At 41.2% G+C, this 17,674-nt stretch overlaps 1 protein-coding gene across 1 annotated transcript in view; it reads right to left on the bottom strand.

The window, feature by feature from the left end:
* Window positions 1–17,674, bottom strand: part of AR (androgen receptor) — a 164,048-nt gene that overhangs the window by 13,439 nt on the left and 132,935 nt on the right.

The raw sequence follows: 17,674 nt of genomic DNA, 5'->3' as shown, positions 1-17,674 counted from the left end.
TATCAGCCTGAGCAACATAGCAAGACACTACACCATCTCCACAAAATTAGTAAAAAACTAAATTAGCCAGGTCTGGTGGTGCACATCTGTAGTCTCTGCTACTCAGGAGGCAGAGGTGGAAGGATTGCTTGAGCCCAGCAGTTCTAGGCTGCAGTGAGCTATGATTGTGCCACTGATGCTCTAGCCTGGGTGACATAGTAAAACACTGTCTCTAAAAAAATAAAAATAAAAAGTAAGTATGGGTTTTATCTTATAAGTGATAGACAAATACTGAATGCTGTAAATCAAAGGAGTGATGTACATGTGTCTATGTCTAGCATGTCTAGCCGATTGCTAGGGAAAGAGACTAGAAATGGAGAATGACTAGACTTGTTTTTTGGGTCCCAGAAAGAACAGTGACTTGGATTTTAATCTCTCTTTCTCTTTCTGTCTCTCTCTGTCTCTAAACACACACACATACATGCACACACACACATACATACATTTTGATAGTTAAAGCGCTGGGAGATGGAAAAGTTGCCAGGCACACATATCACTGGAAATGATCAAATACTAGATGCACAGTGGTTAAGAATTCAAGCATTATATAGGAATGGGGTTTTTTAAAGTGGCCTTGAAGTTCCCTTCCATCCTCAGACTATCGAATTCTATCCTATCATTTTGGTTCAACTATGGTAATTTTATGGTATTCCATTTCTCATTGAATACACATAGTTGCTCATAGTTGAACATACACTATAACATACATATTGATTTTTTTCTTTTTTAGCAAAGGGGAGAGGAGCGGTGAAAGGCTGAAATCCTCAATACTATCAAAGAAGTGAGAGAATCTTTCTGCCTCTACCATCAGTCTGTAAAATGGGAACCATGCTAGGAGACAGCCATTGGAAGGAATGATAGAAATAACATTATTTAAGACAACCACAATAATCCAAAACTCAAACCTTAAGAACCATCTTCCCCAGGTGCTCACACACAATTTAGAGGTCCTTAGGCATCCCGATGTTTACTTTGTACTATTTTTTCCAGTATTTATAAAGACGGAAATATAAATAATTGAAGAGGTCATAATTCTGAGGTCTAGCATAAGCAGTTGCACTGAGAAAGACCATAAAGCACTTTATCTCTAATCCTTTTAAAATAATAATAATAAATAAGAAAGGTATAAACCAAAGAGAGAAGCTGATTGCTCAATTTAAATGGATAAATACAACAAAACCTACTCCTCATCTGTGTCTGGCCCCTGTGAAAAAAGATACAACCTGGAACTGACATTTTTTTTTGTAGTTTTTATTTATTTTTTGAGGGAGGATCTCCCTCTGTCACCCAAGCTGGAGGGCAGTGGCATGATAAAAGCTCACTGTAGCCTCAACTTCCTGGGCTCAAGCAATTCTCCCTCCTCAGTCTCCCAAGTAGCTGGGACCAGAGGTGTACACTACCACTCCTGGCTAACATGTTTTTTTGTAGAGATGGGATCTCACTATGTTGCCCAGGCTGGACTCAAACTCCTGGCCTTAAGCAATCCTTCCATCTTGGCCTCCCAAAGTGCTGGGATTACAGGCGTGAGCCACTACACCCAGCCTGGAACTGACTTTTAGTTCTAATTAGAAAAATAAGTCCTTCAATGCAAACTCCAGTTACGGTATCACTCAATAAATCACTGCAAGAATGGATTACATGTTTGGACCAACAACTAAGGTAGGGAAGAGGGAAATGGTGGGGTTGGTGTTGCAAGAGGAGCACAGAAGAACTAAGGGGAAAATAACAAGGAAGCCTGGAAAACCAACCCTGAGTGCAAGATGACCTTGTCCAACAATCATTTCTGCAGGGCTTGGGCACAGCCAGTAATAAGGAGATATGCATAGCCACTGCCAACACTCACATCCCACCAAAGGCACAGGCTGCAAGGTATGATCTGGGCCAAGACCATCTTCTTGAGTTAGAGGCCTGGACCCCACAGTATCTTGTAATTTGGTGAACTTGTTGCAAACATGAGTTCTTGGACACAGCTCCACAGACTGGTGGCTTACAGGTTCTGCTCCCCTGCTGTAGTTCCTGCAGAAAGACCCCATCTTCCCCATCACCGGGCCTTTCTAGCTTTGAGCTCACAAGTTGCCAGACCATTTAGTTCCCTTAAGGGTAACTATTATTTTTTCAGGGCCTTCTGCATGCCTCGCTTCATCACGTTACATCACTTAATTCCACATGATCTTAGGAGGTTAAAGATATTTCTTATCCCTATTTTACAAATGAATAAACTGAGGTAACACAGCTATCGAAAAAGTGAGAACCCAATCATCTGAACCCCATCTTCTGATTACAAAGCCCATATTATCTCTACTTCCTCCCCAAGGAATCTGAAGCCCTGAACGCTACTTCTAATCCAAAAGCGGAGTTAAGGAGTGGGGCTGGGGTTATATCCTCCCTGCCTCCCTTCTTCATCCTTGACGCCAAACTTCATAACTAGTATCAAATTCAGAGGGGAAGAGACAGGAAGCTATGAGAATACTCCAGTCATCTGCCCAAATTGAAATAGATTGGGGACACTATAGTGGCTTAAAGATTTTCAGCATGACAAAACGGGAAGGGTCGTTAGAAATTATCTTATCCAATGGTGACAGATTCAAAGACCTTCAGGGTCTACATAGGCAATACAGTAGGGTGTGTATGCATGCGTGTGTGTGTATGTGTCTGTGTGTGTGTGTGTGTGTGTGTATGTGTGAATGGTTAGTACACTGGTGAACTGGAATGAATGCCTTACTGCCGTCCCATGCTTGTGCATGGGTACATGCCTGTAAGCGTGCATACACACACCTAGAAGGCATTAATAGATTTTTTAAAAAATTCCTGAAACTTATGTATCCCAAATTGAATTCAGTCCATAGCCACGATTTTGGGACTTTTGACGTTAGTTAGTTTAACCTTTCAAGTTAAAGATGGGGAGACTGAAGCCAGAGAGGGCAAGGTCACCTAGTGGCAGAGCTGAGATTAGAGCCAGGGCTCTAATTCCCAATCCAGAATTCCCTATGTTACATTGGCTCTCTTTCTGACTAACCTATTCCTGCTGTATCTCAGCATGTGTCTCTCTGAGATCTTTCTAGACTTGTACTGTCCAGTATAGTGGCCAACTAGCCACATGTGGGCTATGTAAGTTTAGTTTAATTATTAAGCTATAAAATAGAAAGCAAAACTTTTAAAAAATTAAATTAATTACAACATTAAAAAATTAAAAATAGAATCCCTCAGTCTCACTAGCCACATGTTCAGTGTTCAAAAGCTACATGTAGTTAGCGGCTGTATTATACTGGACAACATAAGATATAGAAGATTTTCATCATCTCAGAAAGTTCTATTGAATAATACTGTGAATGTACACTGTTCTCTGGGGTAGCTTTCCCATTTACAATACCCCACTAAAGCTGTTGATAAATAAGAAATAAATCCAAATTAATTATACACAAATGATTCCATGGGCTTTTTCAAAAGGTGGAGGGACACACAGAGCAATTGGTGACAGTGAGATCAGCGAGATATAATCTGTCACCTCGACTTTCCCACCAATGACTCAGATCTCCCTGGGATGATGACTCGTGAATCTGAACAAACTCATTACAAGTAAGATCAATATGTGCAGAGACTGTGGGGAGAATCCATCAAGATGAAATAATTCCCCTTTCTCCGTATAGTGCCAATGAGAACTTGGCTGGTATTCTCACATTCTCCTCCCCAGGCCTATATGGCATCTGCTTAAGGAAGAGAAGCTGCATTCCCACTTGCCTCCAGGACCCAGGTAGTGTGCTTGTCCCTGTGACCACAGTGGCCCTAGCTGCACCAGGTGTTCTGGCTTCTCTGCCTAAAGAGAGTGACTATACTGAACGTAATTGAAATCAGACTCCATTCATTCTGCCGGGGGATCCTCTGTTCTCTCTGCAGCAGAGGCAAGGATGTTGCTAGACGACTTGGAATCCTGGACAATAAGGCTTGCTAGTCTCAGCTGTTACTCAGTATCCAAGGACTTGTTTTCTTCCATGAGGGCCACCCCTATGCCCCTCCTGCCCTCTGCACCTGAGCCCCAGAGTCAAATCTAATTCTTCCATATAAGATACAGATCAGCTTGCCACTGTGTCAAGGCAGAGACTCACTGGCTTACTTAAATGGAGTGATAAAGCAAGGAGAAAGGGGGCAGTATAAGTGGATAGTTTTAGTAGTATGTGAGTTGCTCACTATCTCTGCCCTATTAGTCTTGAGTCAGAGCAGTGACAAGAAAGGGTCATTGGCAAGGGGCTTTCCTGTCCATACCTCCTCTTTAGGAGATTGTAACACCTGGTCTGATATCATGCCTGGATCCTATGGGGAACGAACTTTTCAGCCTTGGGGCATTAGACCCCTGTGGGAGCTATCTCTATAGCACCAGAGAAAAAAAAAATTCAAATCAGGTTCCATGGCTCATTCCTAGGGAGGAGCAGATGTGACCAATCTGTAACTTCTTTAGTCTCCTTAACCTTTAGGTACTGTTCCAGTCTCACTCCTTGCCACTCCAAGACATAGGCCTTCTCAACCATGATCAAGGGAAAGGTGAAAGTGATGTGAAGTTTCCAAAGTCTTAGAAAGTTTGAATCGCTCTATCTAAGGTCAAGGATATTTCTGTTCTCCCTATCTCACTATGAAATTTGACACATGAAAGCAATCAACGTCTGTGGTAGGCTGACTTCTAAGATGGCCCCCAAGATTCTGAGGCCTGAGCATACACATCCTTCCTTCCAGTCATTCAGTCAAGCACTAACCTAGGTGCTGTTGAAAAAACTAGGCAGATGTAATTAAGGTGCTAATTCAGTTGAATTTGAAGTGTGGTTATTCTTGATGTACCTGACCTCGTCAGGTGAGCCCTCACAGGACTGGGATTCTCCTGGAAAGACATCCGTAGAGTGAGAAACATTCAACACAAGGAAGAGTCTCTGTTGCTGGCTTTGAAGGTGTTGGGGTCCACATGAAAAGGAAAGAGGGCAGCCTCCAGGAGCTAAGAATGGCCCTTGGCTGGTAGCCAGAAAGGAAGTGGGAACCTTAGTCCTACAACCACAAATAACTGAATCCTGCAATAATTACATGAGTTTGGAAGAGAACCCTGAGCTTCAGATTAGAATGCATCCTGGTAAACACCTTCATCCTTCAGAGACCCTGAACTGAGAATCTAGCCATGCTGTGCCAGACTTCTGACTTACAAAACTGAGCTGATAAATGTTTGAAGCTGCTAAATTTGTGGCAATGTGTTATGCAGTAATAGAAAACGAATACATCTTCCTTGTAAGGAACTGTGGTATAGGGCAAAAGAATAGGCTCTGGAGTCCGACAATCTTGCATTCAAATCCCAGCTCCGTTAATTAGTACCTTAATGACTTTGAGGTCTTTGTTGAGCTTCTCTAAGATTTAGTTTCCTCATTTATAAAACGAATGTGCTGCCACCTGTCTCTTAGGACACTTATGAGAACTAAATGAGAGGATGCCTGGCACATGGTGAACCCTCCAAACTGATTTCCACTCTCCATCTATTCCTAAAGATTAATGAGTGAGTGGCTTGCAGGGGCCCTAACTCAGGCATGGAGAATGGCAGAAAGCAGGACTGACAGGGGTCCAGACACAGCAGGGAAAGCAAGAGTGAAACAGTATGAAACAAAAAATAATAACCGAGATTCTTCCACACTTGAATGCCTGTGAAACTAAATTCAGATCTTAAATCTAATTCTAAATGTTAAGTAAACATAAAGGTGTGTTTGGTGTAGGGCTACAAATTCTTTGTGAAGCTAGACTAGGCTATACTTTTGTGAATGCATGTGAGTATGTGTGTATGTGCAGTGCTTATATATTCCAATGCTTAAATCTAAAAGTCATAAACTCAAATACCTTCACAAGTCAGGCAGACACATAAATGAGAAAAAAAAAAAAAAGCTTGGCAAACATAAATAGGGAGGGCTGGGGACAGTGACAGTGATTGATGCCCTGCCTAGGGGCAGTCTATGTCAATTTTCTAAACAAACACTGTGCTGGACAAACAGAATTCTGCAGGTGATTTCTGGCTCCGGGAAAGCCAGTTTGTGGCCTGTAGCTTAAATCATGCCAGCCATCTTTCCATCTACGAGGATTAGAGTCAAGGGACCTTACTGTATAACTTTAGGATTAGAAGGTCAGAAGAATACTGGATGAGTCGGGGAACTCAATGTGGGACCTCAGGGACGTCTTTCCCTCTTTGGCTTTTAGTTTCCTTACATATGTATAAAGAGTAGTAGTTAAGAGCAAATATTCTGGAGTCAGGCTGCCTCATTTGTAACTCCGGCTCTATCGCTGACTAGCTTTGTGACTTTGGGCAAGACTTAGCCTCTCGGTATCTCAGTTAACTAATTTGTAAAATGGGGATAATATCATTACTTAAATCATATGTTTGTTATGAGGGATAAAGACACTATGGTGTTGCCTGAGAGTAGAAGGCAGATTCTGTACCACCAGGACTCCAAGATTAAAGCATGGTGAAAAAGTGCACTGAACTCCAGGAGGCAGAATGCAATAATGACACTGAAGTTCTAAAATGCTTTTCACATAAAAGGCTTATTATTCTTGATGGTGGTATTCAGAGTCTTATGGGATGTGTAACCTTGAACAGATCTCTTGATTTCTCCTACACCTCAGCTTTCTCACCTATATAATGGTGATGATATGACTTGACTACTGCATAGGACTATTTTTAGGAGGAAATGGGATGAACCCAGTGAAGGTACTCTGCGCCCGGTGATAGTGCATGCTAATGGGCAGGTTCTGACTTTTTCTAAGAATGGATCTCTAGCTAGAAGTCACTCTGAAAAACTGCTTACGGTAGTAAACTGTGAAAAGTATAACTTTCCATCTTGGGCGACTGGTCTCAAGTCAAAGGTTGAGAGTCAAGCTGGCAGGTTTCAGAATCCTAAGATAATAACAGGATCTACCTCACAAGGTTGTTGTGATTTTTCAGATGAGTATGTGTTTAAGATGCTTAGAACAGAGTAAATTATGTAAGCCAGCCAATGATGTTTTTTACTATTGCTAGTTACTGAGCCCCACATTCTCCACTGCATGCCCTTTACCCCAAGCAGGTGAACTTTCTGAAAAAGTGAACTGATGAAACATATAGAGTTTTCACAAGGACTGAAATGTAACAGAAGAGAAAATTGGAGTTAGAAGACTCCCCAGACATCAGTCTAGTACAATGGTAGAGCCCCAAGAGTCCTATAAGTTTTTTCGAGGGTTCCTGAGAGGTGGCAAAGTGGGCCTGAGCATGTGGCTCCAAGCACCCCACCACCTTTCAAACAAGAACAGCAGCATTTTATTCTGTACCTATATTTGGGACTCTGAGTCAAATTTTGTTTGAAGAAAAGGATTCATTTCCAAAAAAGGGTTCAAAGGCCTTGGATCTTGTCTATCCCTTCCTTTCTCCTATAAACCAATTCTTAAAGACTGTTCAGATTAAAGGGCAAAGGTTAACTCATACCCAAGTTCACACAGTTAGATAATGGTAGAGCAGGAGCTAAAACTAAGGTATCCTGACTTCCAGGGTGGTGCTACTCTTTATATTTCATCAGGTTGAATAGCATCTTACTGGAGAGAAGGATCAGTGGTGGGAAATGGAGATGGTTGAGGAAGAACTAGGACAGGGATGAGAAGCAGGGAGCAAAGCCAATCCTTGGCAGGTATGGAGTGAGGGATTAGTAGGGAGTACAACCAAATGGGATTAATAAGTGCATGCCAAATTCCCCCAGGCAAGAAGCCTCCTTGATTCTCTCCCCCAAGTCTCCATTCCCCTCCCAGCCCCAATTCTGGGTCAGAGAAATGGCCAGGCGAAAGAATATCAAATTTTATCTTTCAAGGTTTATGTTGGACTATTTAGTCTAATGGTTTTTAGTTCATGGAGGAGTAAACGTAATTAATGATAGAATGATATGCAATGCTGCACATCCTTGCCAAAGCACAGGATCCGGCAGAAACTGTCTCCAAGTCTCCTCTCTCTGACTACTGAGCCAGAAGAAAGGGGCTCACTGTCCAGATACCATCCTGAGTGAGGGACAAAAGATTTTACCAAAAACCTGCTCATATGAAATTGCGGAGCCTGGAAATGCTTTCGAATACCAGGCTTTTCCACTGAAAAAAGTAACTACATGAATTTAGAGCATACATGCTTTTACAATTACATTTAAACTGACATTAAAAACAAATGTGAAACAGTCCAAGCTGAACAGGTCAGCATGACCTGGAAAGCAAACAAGAGAGAAAAAAAGGGAAAAAAAAAAAAAAAAAGGAAAACAGAAAAAAAGAAAAAAGGTCCAATGTTAACAGCATTAATTCTCTCAGTCTGTTGTAAATAAGAAAATACGATTGGTGTATTAATGGCTTTATTAAGGGAAAATTTCACTAGCAGAAATATGCAACATTCAAACAAATAGAAAGCAGTTAAAAATAAACCTCATTAGCCTTTCAATCCACATTAGGGAATTTCTTGTTGGTCTGGAGATTAAAATTCTGCCCTGAGAAAGGAGAAACTCCCCTCCTGAAGTCCTTCCTTGGCTTTTCTCCAGAATGTTGCTGAGTCAGGGGAAAGAGAAAAAAGTGTGTGTGTGTGTGTGTGTGTGTGTGTGTAGGGGGGGGAGAGAAAGAGAGAGAGAGAGAGAGAGAGAGAGAGAGAGAGAGAGAGAGAGTTTAGACAAACTGGAGAAGAAGGTGGGAAAGACAGGCCCCAGGCAAGTCAGGGAGAGTGCTTCTGACTCTCGTATGTGCCTGTCTCTGGCTTCACAGACTCCACTTCTCCACGAGAAAGAAACTGGTTTCAATATGGAAGCTATGGAGCAGAGAGAGAACAAGGTATTCCAAACTCTAAGTGATTCTTCTTTGACATCAATATAATGTTTGAGTCTGGCTTGGGAGAAGAATGAGAGGGCCTCACAACTGACGAAGAGAAGCATGTGATGTGAAAGAGCAATCAGGGAGTGTGGCTACAGTAAGGCTAGATGTAAGAGGGAAAGTCTGACTCTAGTATCCCAGTGTGTTTGAAGAGAGGGGTTGGCTGGCTTCTTCTCCGGGAGAAGCAGAAATCTGGTCCTTGTTTACTGAACTTCTGTGGATCAGCTACTACCTTCAGCTCAGTGATGGGGCCTGAGGCTAAGATCTAGGTCCTTGGCAGGGATCTGGAAGGCTAGAACCGAAGGGGGAAATACGAATTGCCTAATAAACAAAAAAAGATGGCCACAGGAACCTCAGACAGACACAGTTGTTTCTTGTCCAAGGTGACACCTTGAGTCCCATCAGCAAAGTTTCTTCCCAGCAACATACCACGAAAAGCAAGCGACTGAGCCAGAGCTTCACTGCATCTGCCTGAGTCAGTGCCTGGCCACCATCATATATGATCAAGAACAATCAAAAAGCACTTTGCCAATGCCAAGCCGCATTACAGGAAACAATAATCATGATACTCATAACTACATGAATGGTAACCACTATTACTTCTATAGCCCGTCCTCACAACATCCCTGTGAGGTAGGAAAACACTATTGGTCCCGTTGGAAGGAGTCAGCAACCAAGAGAGTAGCCCCCAACCCCAACGTCAAAGTCTGTGTTGAGGAGCAAAAACCTAAGCTCCTAAGCCTCAGACTCCAGGTTTCTCCGGACTATCCACTAGAGCAGAGCCCTCATTTTGAACGAGGCAAGTCAGCCTTTCTTCAGGTTCTGGTCATTTTGAGATGCTTGTAATTGCCAACCCGGAATTTTTCTAATATGAAAGAGAGACATTGTTGAATGTAGCAGTCTAAATATGGGCTTGTATCTAGCAGGCTCCACAATCAGATGCCTAAGCCAAGTCCTCTAACATAGGAAGCAGCATGTAAAGTTGGGGAGGCGGGTGGTTGCCATTTTTTACTGGGGTTTTCTCTTTTCCTATCTACTTGTAAGACAGAGGTGAGATGGGGAAATGGAAAATTGTTAATTGGAGTTCTTTCTTCTTTTCTGCTTTATTGACAAATATACTATATATATACATATATATGTGTGTGTGTGCATCTCTCTGAACACAGTGTACAAGAATTGTGTGTGTGTGTGGGGTGAGGTCGGGTGGGGAGTGGGAAGATGTAGGAGAAGAGAAGGGAGGTAGAATTTAAGTTACAGTCACTCAGAGACCAAGAAAGACTACTTGTTGGAGTCTGCTGAATTTCTTGCAGCAGCCAAACAATTGCATAATACTACAAGAATTATTACTCAGACTGGAGATGAGAATGCTTTGAAATTAATGTCTGTGTGCCTAACAGCTCACTAATCAAAGCTTCCATGCCTCGTTTTCCACCCTGAGGAGAGTCATCAGTCTCTTTCGGTTTCATTGTGGCCAGCATGACACTTCACTGCACAAGCTTGGGCTGGCGACTTTTCATGTTGTTTAAGATGCAGATTTTCTTCTTAGATCCAAATGCCAGTGCAAGTTTTCTGCAGGTGCTCGGTGCTTACATGTTTTTAATTGTTGACTGCTAGAGGGCTGAAATGTCCCTCAACAATTAATTTTTACTTCAGCCACAGGGGCATTGGTTCCATGGGGTATTAAGCAAGGGAAAATATGATATTTCTATGTCTTGGTTGAGATCTTAAAAGTATCAGAAGGATGAACTGGACTGAGAAGAATGGAACCTGATTCCAAAAAAGGTGACGCAGGATAGCGATGCTATTTTCTGTTTACTTCCTAGATATCTGTGTCATGGAAATATTAATAACAGATGAACTGAAAGCTCTACCGGTTTCTGGGTGGCTGTGTCTTTTTCCCTTAGTTCTACTTCTTAACAACGTGATCCCAAAAGATGTGCAAATGTCTCTAAAAAGCAGCTTGCTCAGGTTAGTTGTCTATGTATGTGTTCAATATAAAAAGAAAATATTTTACATTTTTGTGATCTTAAGGAACACATCCCACAATCTGTAACAAGTGACACTCTTTTTAAATAATAAATAATAAAATGTTTTTAAACAAACAGTCAGGTTACCAGTGAAAATGAAACTTTTTTCTTGAATTACTATATTTGTAAAATACTTGCCTTTGTATATATGGCCTATTGTGTGCTGTGTACTTAGTTTTCTGCCTACTACCTTTGGAAAATATTGCCTATGACATCATCTTGCTCTCTCAAGAGCTACTGAGGGATTTTGGAGCACTCATAGCAAAAGTAAACAATAATAAAATCTTTCTATTGCTATTACACTTTAAAAACTCAAGGATTTAAGTAGAAATTTTACAAGGAGGTACTCATTCAAGTATCAGATATGCAGTATCATTAATTTTTATGATTAGAAAAAATTACTTCTCTCTAACCATATTTCTCTAAGAGCAAATGCTAAGAGACAGAGTACAACATATATGTACTATCCCAGATAATTTGGTTTGGAGGAATTAAGAGATGGAGTCTCTTGTTTTTCCATATGCAAATTCCCTTAAGAACTACAGTTAGAGAGACATAAAGCTTTTCCCCTCCAAAGTGTCACCAAATATGCATGTAACCAACTTAGGGATGACAATTTAGGTCATCGAGTGGAAATTTCAAGGGTTGTTTCAAGGGTAATTTAGAGACCAAAGAACAAAGAAACAAGAACCAGAAGCCACACTGTCCAGCAGAGAGAGAGAACAGACCCCAGTGGTTACTGGGAGCACAAAGAAAGACCATTTTTCATCCACAAAAGAAGGACTGAAGGGTATGGTGACATTTACTGTGTGCCTACTGTGTACCAGTTTCTCTACGTATTTACAAAAATGCCGTAAACAAGATTTTATTATTCCTACAGTGTGGTTGGAGAAACTGAGGCTCAGAGAGTTCTAGTCATTTGCCCAAGGTCATCAAGATAGTAAGTGACAGAACCAAGACTAGAAACAAGGCCTCTCTGTATCTGAGTCTACCATACGATTTCCACTATACCACAGGACCTCTTAAAACAAAAACCAACCGAACAAAAAAATCCCCAGAGTTTCAAAGTGCTGAGTCACACGTTGTACATATTGATGCCAAAATTTATAGAGTAATTCTGCTCCTTGGTGCATGCCTCAGTTATGCAGATCAGTCAAAGCACTCAGGTATCAGAGAACTGTGTGTAGGAAGCAGCATTTCTCAGAAATGAGACTTACCACTTGCATTACCAGCCTGAGGGTCTTTAGAATCTAGTCTAGAGAGCCAAAGGAGAATGGAAGAAATCCCAGTAACTGAGTTCCACATTGTTAATTATTTATGACACTCTGCTGCCTGCTGAACAGGAGGTAGAGGGGATTCAATCATTGGATGGTTTCTACAAATCTGTGATTTCTAGGCCTCCTACTTTAGTAATGAGGTTATGTGGTAGCACTGTGATGGGATTCTGAGTAAATGTCAAAATGTTGGTCAGACAGTGTATAAAAGGACTATTAAATTCTACAGCAAAATGTCTAGATATTCAAAATATTAAATGATCATTCTGCATGATGCTGGAAGTCACTATATTTCTTAGAAATAACTTCTTTAGCACAATCCTTAGGTCAGGAATATGTACCTGCAGACATTAGATAACTTGGGCAATAGCCATGCTTTGGCCTACGACACTTTTGCAGCCTATCCTTTGTGCATGACAACAATATTACAGACCCAACATGATTAACTTCAGTGGCTTTAGTAGCTAATAGCATAATCTTATGCACCATGTGGTAAGGATGGTCTGCTTTTGATCATTAATGCATTATGGATTGATTCTTAATGACACACACATCTGCAAAATGATGACCTGAGCTAGAGGTATTCTCTGCCTATAGGATAGAGTTTTTATCTATACCCAAGTTTTCGAAAGTGTATTCTAGAGAACAGTGGTTTTGTAGGATAACAGGTGTTATGTGAATAAATGAGGTTCTGTGGTTGAATCAACTTTGGGAATCCTGAGTTACAAAGCTCCTCAGGTTACTTTATTGCAGTATTCACCAGGACCTGCGATATGCTAATAAGGACTGTAAATCTTCCTGAGCAGGACCATAATATGCAAGTTTCTCTCACTTATTTGAGAATAGAAATCGTATTTTTCATGGAACATGTCATGGAACTAGTTTTCTCAGAACACATACTGGTAAACACTGGCCTAGACCAAGGAAACTGGCTTTTGGTATGAGGGTAGGCCTCTTATACAGCCAATTGCCTTGGTCTAAACCAGTATTTCTTCATATACGTGGTCAGTACTTGCAGGTAACAACCCAAATGGAGGTAACTAGCTCCAGGAATAAATTCTAGGTGTTTAGCAAAACTTGATGCTAAAAATTTCTCTCTAGCTGGCCTTTCTAAAATTGTCTCACTTTCTAAAATTTAAGCCCTCATCAACAAAACATTTGTGCTGCTGCCAGTTTTCTTTAAAGAAACATGAAAATAAACAAATTAAAGGCCCGGCGCGGTGGCTCAAGCCTGTAATCCCAGCACTTTGGGAGGCCGAGACGGGCGGATCACGAGGTCGGGAGATTGAGACCATCCTGGCTAACACAGTGAAACCCCGTCTCTACTAAAAAATACAAAAAAAAAAATTAGCCGGGCGAGGTGGCAGGCGCCTGTAGTCCCAGCTACTCGGGAGGCTGAGGCAAGAGAATGGCGTAAACCCGGGAGGCAGAGCTTGCAGTGAGCTGAGATCCGGCCACTGCACTCCAGCCTGGGCGACAGAGCGAGACTCCGTCTCAAAAAAAAAAAAAAAAAAAAAGAAAATAAACAAAATAATATGTCATCATACCTGTCCCATGGTCATAGATTTTCAACTCTTTGAAGTCTAAACTACCTAGTATAGTAACGAAGTTTGCTTTCAATGTGCTTTCAGCTTGCCTTTACCATTTCCCCAGCTCTGGCCATGTTAAACCAATTGCTGTTCCTCAAACCCTCAATGCATTTTGTTCATGTCTCTCTGCCTTTATTCAAACTGTACCCTTTGCTTTGGATGTCCTTTTCCTTCCATCTCACTCAACTTCTTCTAAGTGATTTATTATTTTTCCTTTATGGCTAAGGTATATTCCTTATCACTACCTTTCTCCTCTTGCTTAAATTTTTCAGGAAAGGAATGATATCTTATTCAGTTCTGCTTCCCCAAAATGCCTAGCAGAGTGTCTGGCACATAGTTGGTACTCAGGATGAAAAGATGAAAGCATGAGCTTCTTGGCTGGCTGGAAGGACGGATGGACATGGATGAATAAATGCTGTGAAGAGCCGTGCCATGAATAGTAATTCAGCAGCGAAATCACTCTGTTGCATTCAGGACATGGGATCCTGAGGTAGCGATGCTGGGATGCTCTTGAACATGGGGAATGATGAGACAGCTGGCATCAGGGCTGTCTTCAACAATGGAAACCTCAAGGATGTTCATAGTGTCCATAATGACATCAGACCATGGCCATAGGCTCCTTGAGCCATCCTCTCAACTAGGTAATTCATAGAGGTTGTCAAAACCTGTAGATATGTTAAGTTTTTTTTTTTCTCAGATGCAGAGTTCAGTCTCCTAGTGGGAAAGATACTTCTCAAATATGCTAGACGAATCTGTGAAGGAAATGCTGCACACCTCAGGTTCTCACATGGTCTAGGACTCCGTGTTCCTTCTCTTCTTCCGGGGTTTGGCTGCTACCTGAAATTTCTGAAAGGCCTACTACTCTCCATGGTCCAGGACAGGAAGGAATCAATAGGGGCCAACACCATTTACTAAATGATGAGAACTCAAGAGTTGCAAAACACAGAAATAAATCATGTTTGAGGAGGAATAGGAGGGAAAGTGGGAAGGAGAAAAGGGTCATGGGAGAAGATGGCAGGAAGGGCACTTCTTTCTTTCTCATTCCATTTTGGAAACAAGGAGTGTATCCTTGGGAAGTGTCCAGAAAAATGAGAGATGGCTTTACATTAATCCTAACTATGGACTGTGAGAAAGCCACAGCTAATTCACTGGAGGGAAGGTCCTCATTTGGACTTTTTTTGTAAGGGTTTTCTGAAATGAAAAGTAGTCAAGGGATTTAAATTCTTCAAGCAATTAGCAATATGTGGTTTTCAAATGCAGCCAGGAATGAATCATCTACAAATAAAGGCTTATCTTTGTTGTGGATGAGCAGCTGAGAGCCTGAAGGTAGTCTTTAAGGAAGCCATTCTGAGACTCCAACCACCCTCAAGATTCTTTCAGAAACAACAGCAACTAGTAGAAAAAAAAAAAAAAAAAAGCAAGGAACAGGTAGGTAGGCCTGGAAGCAGGAAATAAAAAGCTATATCTATTAAGTATCTCTGAGCTGAAGAGATTCCATCACCAAACAGTGAATGAAACACTATAGAGAAAGCCAGATTAGAGATCTTGAGGCCTCAAGACCAAGCAGCCATCAGCTGAAAAGTGCCAGCTTCTTTAAGATACAGAGACAGCCCTTCTGCCCTCCACTCTCTCAATAATCTGTCTAGTCTACTTTTAGACAGATATCTTAAGTAGGTATGAATGGAGGTAGATACAATTACGATGTATCAAAGCACTCAAGTCTCATTATCTATACTTCTGGGAGCAGGGAACAGACAATCTAAGAAAGGGCTGAAAAACAATCCTTTCTGCGTGGCTTTTTACACAGAATCACAAAATGTTAGCACCAGAAAGGTCCTTGGTGAAGCCCACAATTCCAATTCTATGATGGGAAAACCAAGCATCAGAGAAGAGAAGGGACTTGCCCAAGGCCACATTTCTAGTTGTCATTTTGGGATATATTATATAATTTTGATTTGAGTGATGAGAATCAGAAGATAAAATTATATGAATTCTTCTTCAAGGTAATCAATATGTCTATGCTAAATCCACATCTCATGAAAATGGAAGTCTACTCCTTAAGGAATAGACAAGGGCCACTTTGTATTGACACTTTCTTTTCCGTTGTTTGAGTAAAGGTGTGCTGTGCATTGAATGTGTAAGTTAACAATAAACGTGGGAGGGAGTTGTGTCAGTAGGGCAGGGAATGTGGAGATAAGTTCATTCACCAAAGTGGAAAGATTTGCTCTTCAAGCAGTGATTTAAGAAGGTACACAATTGGGTTTTTACTGGCATGGTACTTGAACATAGCATATGATTCCCTTAATTACTAAAATTAGCTTCTGAACAGGATCCTGGTGGAACTTTTTGGTTTGAGGTAATCAAGAGTGTTTTCTGGCGATGCTCTGCCTGTTGGATCTGTTACATATTATATGGCATACCAAGTTACTTAGGGTAAAAGCCATCGGGAAGTGCTGTGTTACAGCCTTTCCAGCTAAATTACTAGTGACCTCAATGACATATTAAGCCCCCACATTTGTCTAGCATTTTGCTATTTATCAAGGATGTTCACATTCATCATGTCATCTGATCTTCATTATAATTCTATGAGGATGGTATTTCTAAATCACAGACGAAGATCTTGAAGCTCAGAGGGGCACACATTAAATAAAGGAGCTGAGCCTTTAAACTAGATCTGCCTGACTCTAAAGGCAAGGCCATTTACACAACATCAAGAATGCTGGTATCTTGTGAACATTTCCTGAAGTTTGCCAGCCTCAAGCTCTAATGACTAGCATGGTGCCTTGTACATGGAAGATGCTCAAAATATCATGGGCCTGCAACTGAAATGAAGGCCAGTCACAACACTTCTCAGCTTGTCTTCATTGTGTTCACCAAGCCCACTCAAATTTGAGTACTCTACTAATAAATCAATTTGAAAATGTACTGAACCATTCTCACCAATAAATTAATTTACAAACCTGCATCTGAGTACTATATAGTATAGTGAAATTATCTGTTATACACAGGCTCCTTTTCAAAAGTGGGTCACTGTAATCATATCACAGCCTGATTTATAATGGAGAATGTTGGCTGAGACATGGAATTAATGTTAAGATTTGTATCCAAATATTATGAGGACTTTTGTTACCATTAAACTTTACCTGCATCAAAGTGGACTTGCAATTCATATTGCCAGATGACCAGCCAAGAGGTTCCCTACCTGAGAGTCTCTATCTCTTATACTATACATAATTCGCAGAAGGCTAAATAATTGAAAGCTGAGTGTATAAGAACCCTCAACATGGGGCTGCAACATTCATATGGAGAACATTTTCTCTTGTCAATCACTTTGTCACCCTTCCTGCCTTTGCCTCTGTACTCCCTGACCCCAGTCCTACTTCTTCTCCACTGTAGACCTCAATTGTTGGATTTCTTTGGGGTACACTAAGCAAACCAAAACAAGGTTGAGTTTTCTCAGATATCTGATTCTCATTTGATAGGGATGCTTGGAAAGCCACTCACAGAATATCTACCTGTGATGTTTGGGAGTACTGGATGCTACTTGAGATGATTCTTTTGAAATTGTCTCTCATCCAGCCTGGGTCAATTCATTTGAGGTACTTTGTTCTGTTTAAATAATACCACTGCCCTGTGAGGATGGGAAGGATATAGTTATCTACATATAGATTCACACATGGCCCTGTTCCAGGATAAGAGCACTAGTTGTTGTCTATAGATGTGCACATAGGCAGACAAGGTATTGAACAACTCACAGAAAGCCAGTGATAGACAACTGGTCTAAATTAGCCTTAAGAGGATAGGGGAAAGGGTTGGATTCTAGGCACTTGGGTTTTCCAGGCTAATAATGAATAATCGGATATGAGGC

The sequence above is a fragment of the Macaca mulatta genome, chromosome X (assembly GCF_049350105.2).
Source record: "Macaca mulatta isolate MMU2019108-1 chromosome X, T2T-MMU8v2.0, whole genome shotgun sequence".
Lineage (NCBI taxonomy): Eukaryota > Metazoa > Chordata > Mammalia > Primates > Cercopithecidae > Macaca > Macaca mulatta.
This window is presented reverse-complemented; position numbering and strand designations above follow the sequence as displayed.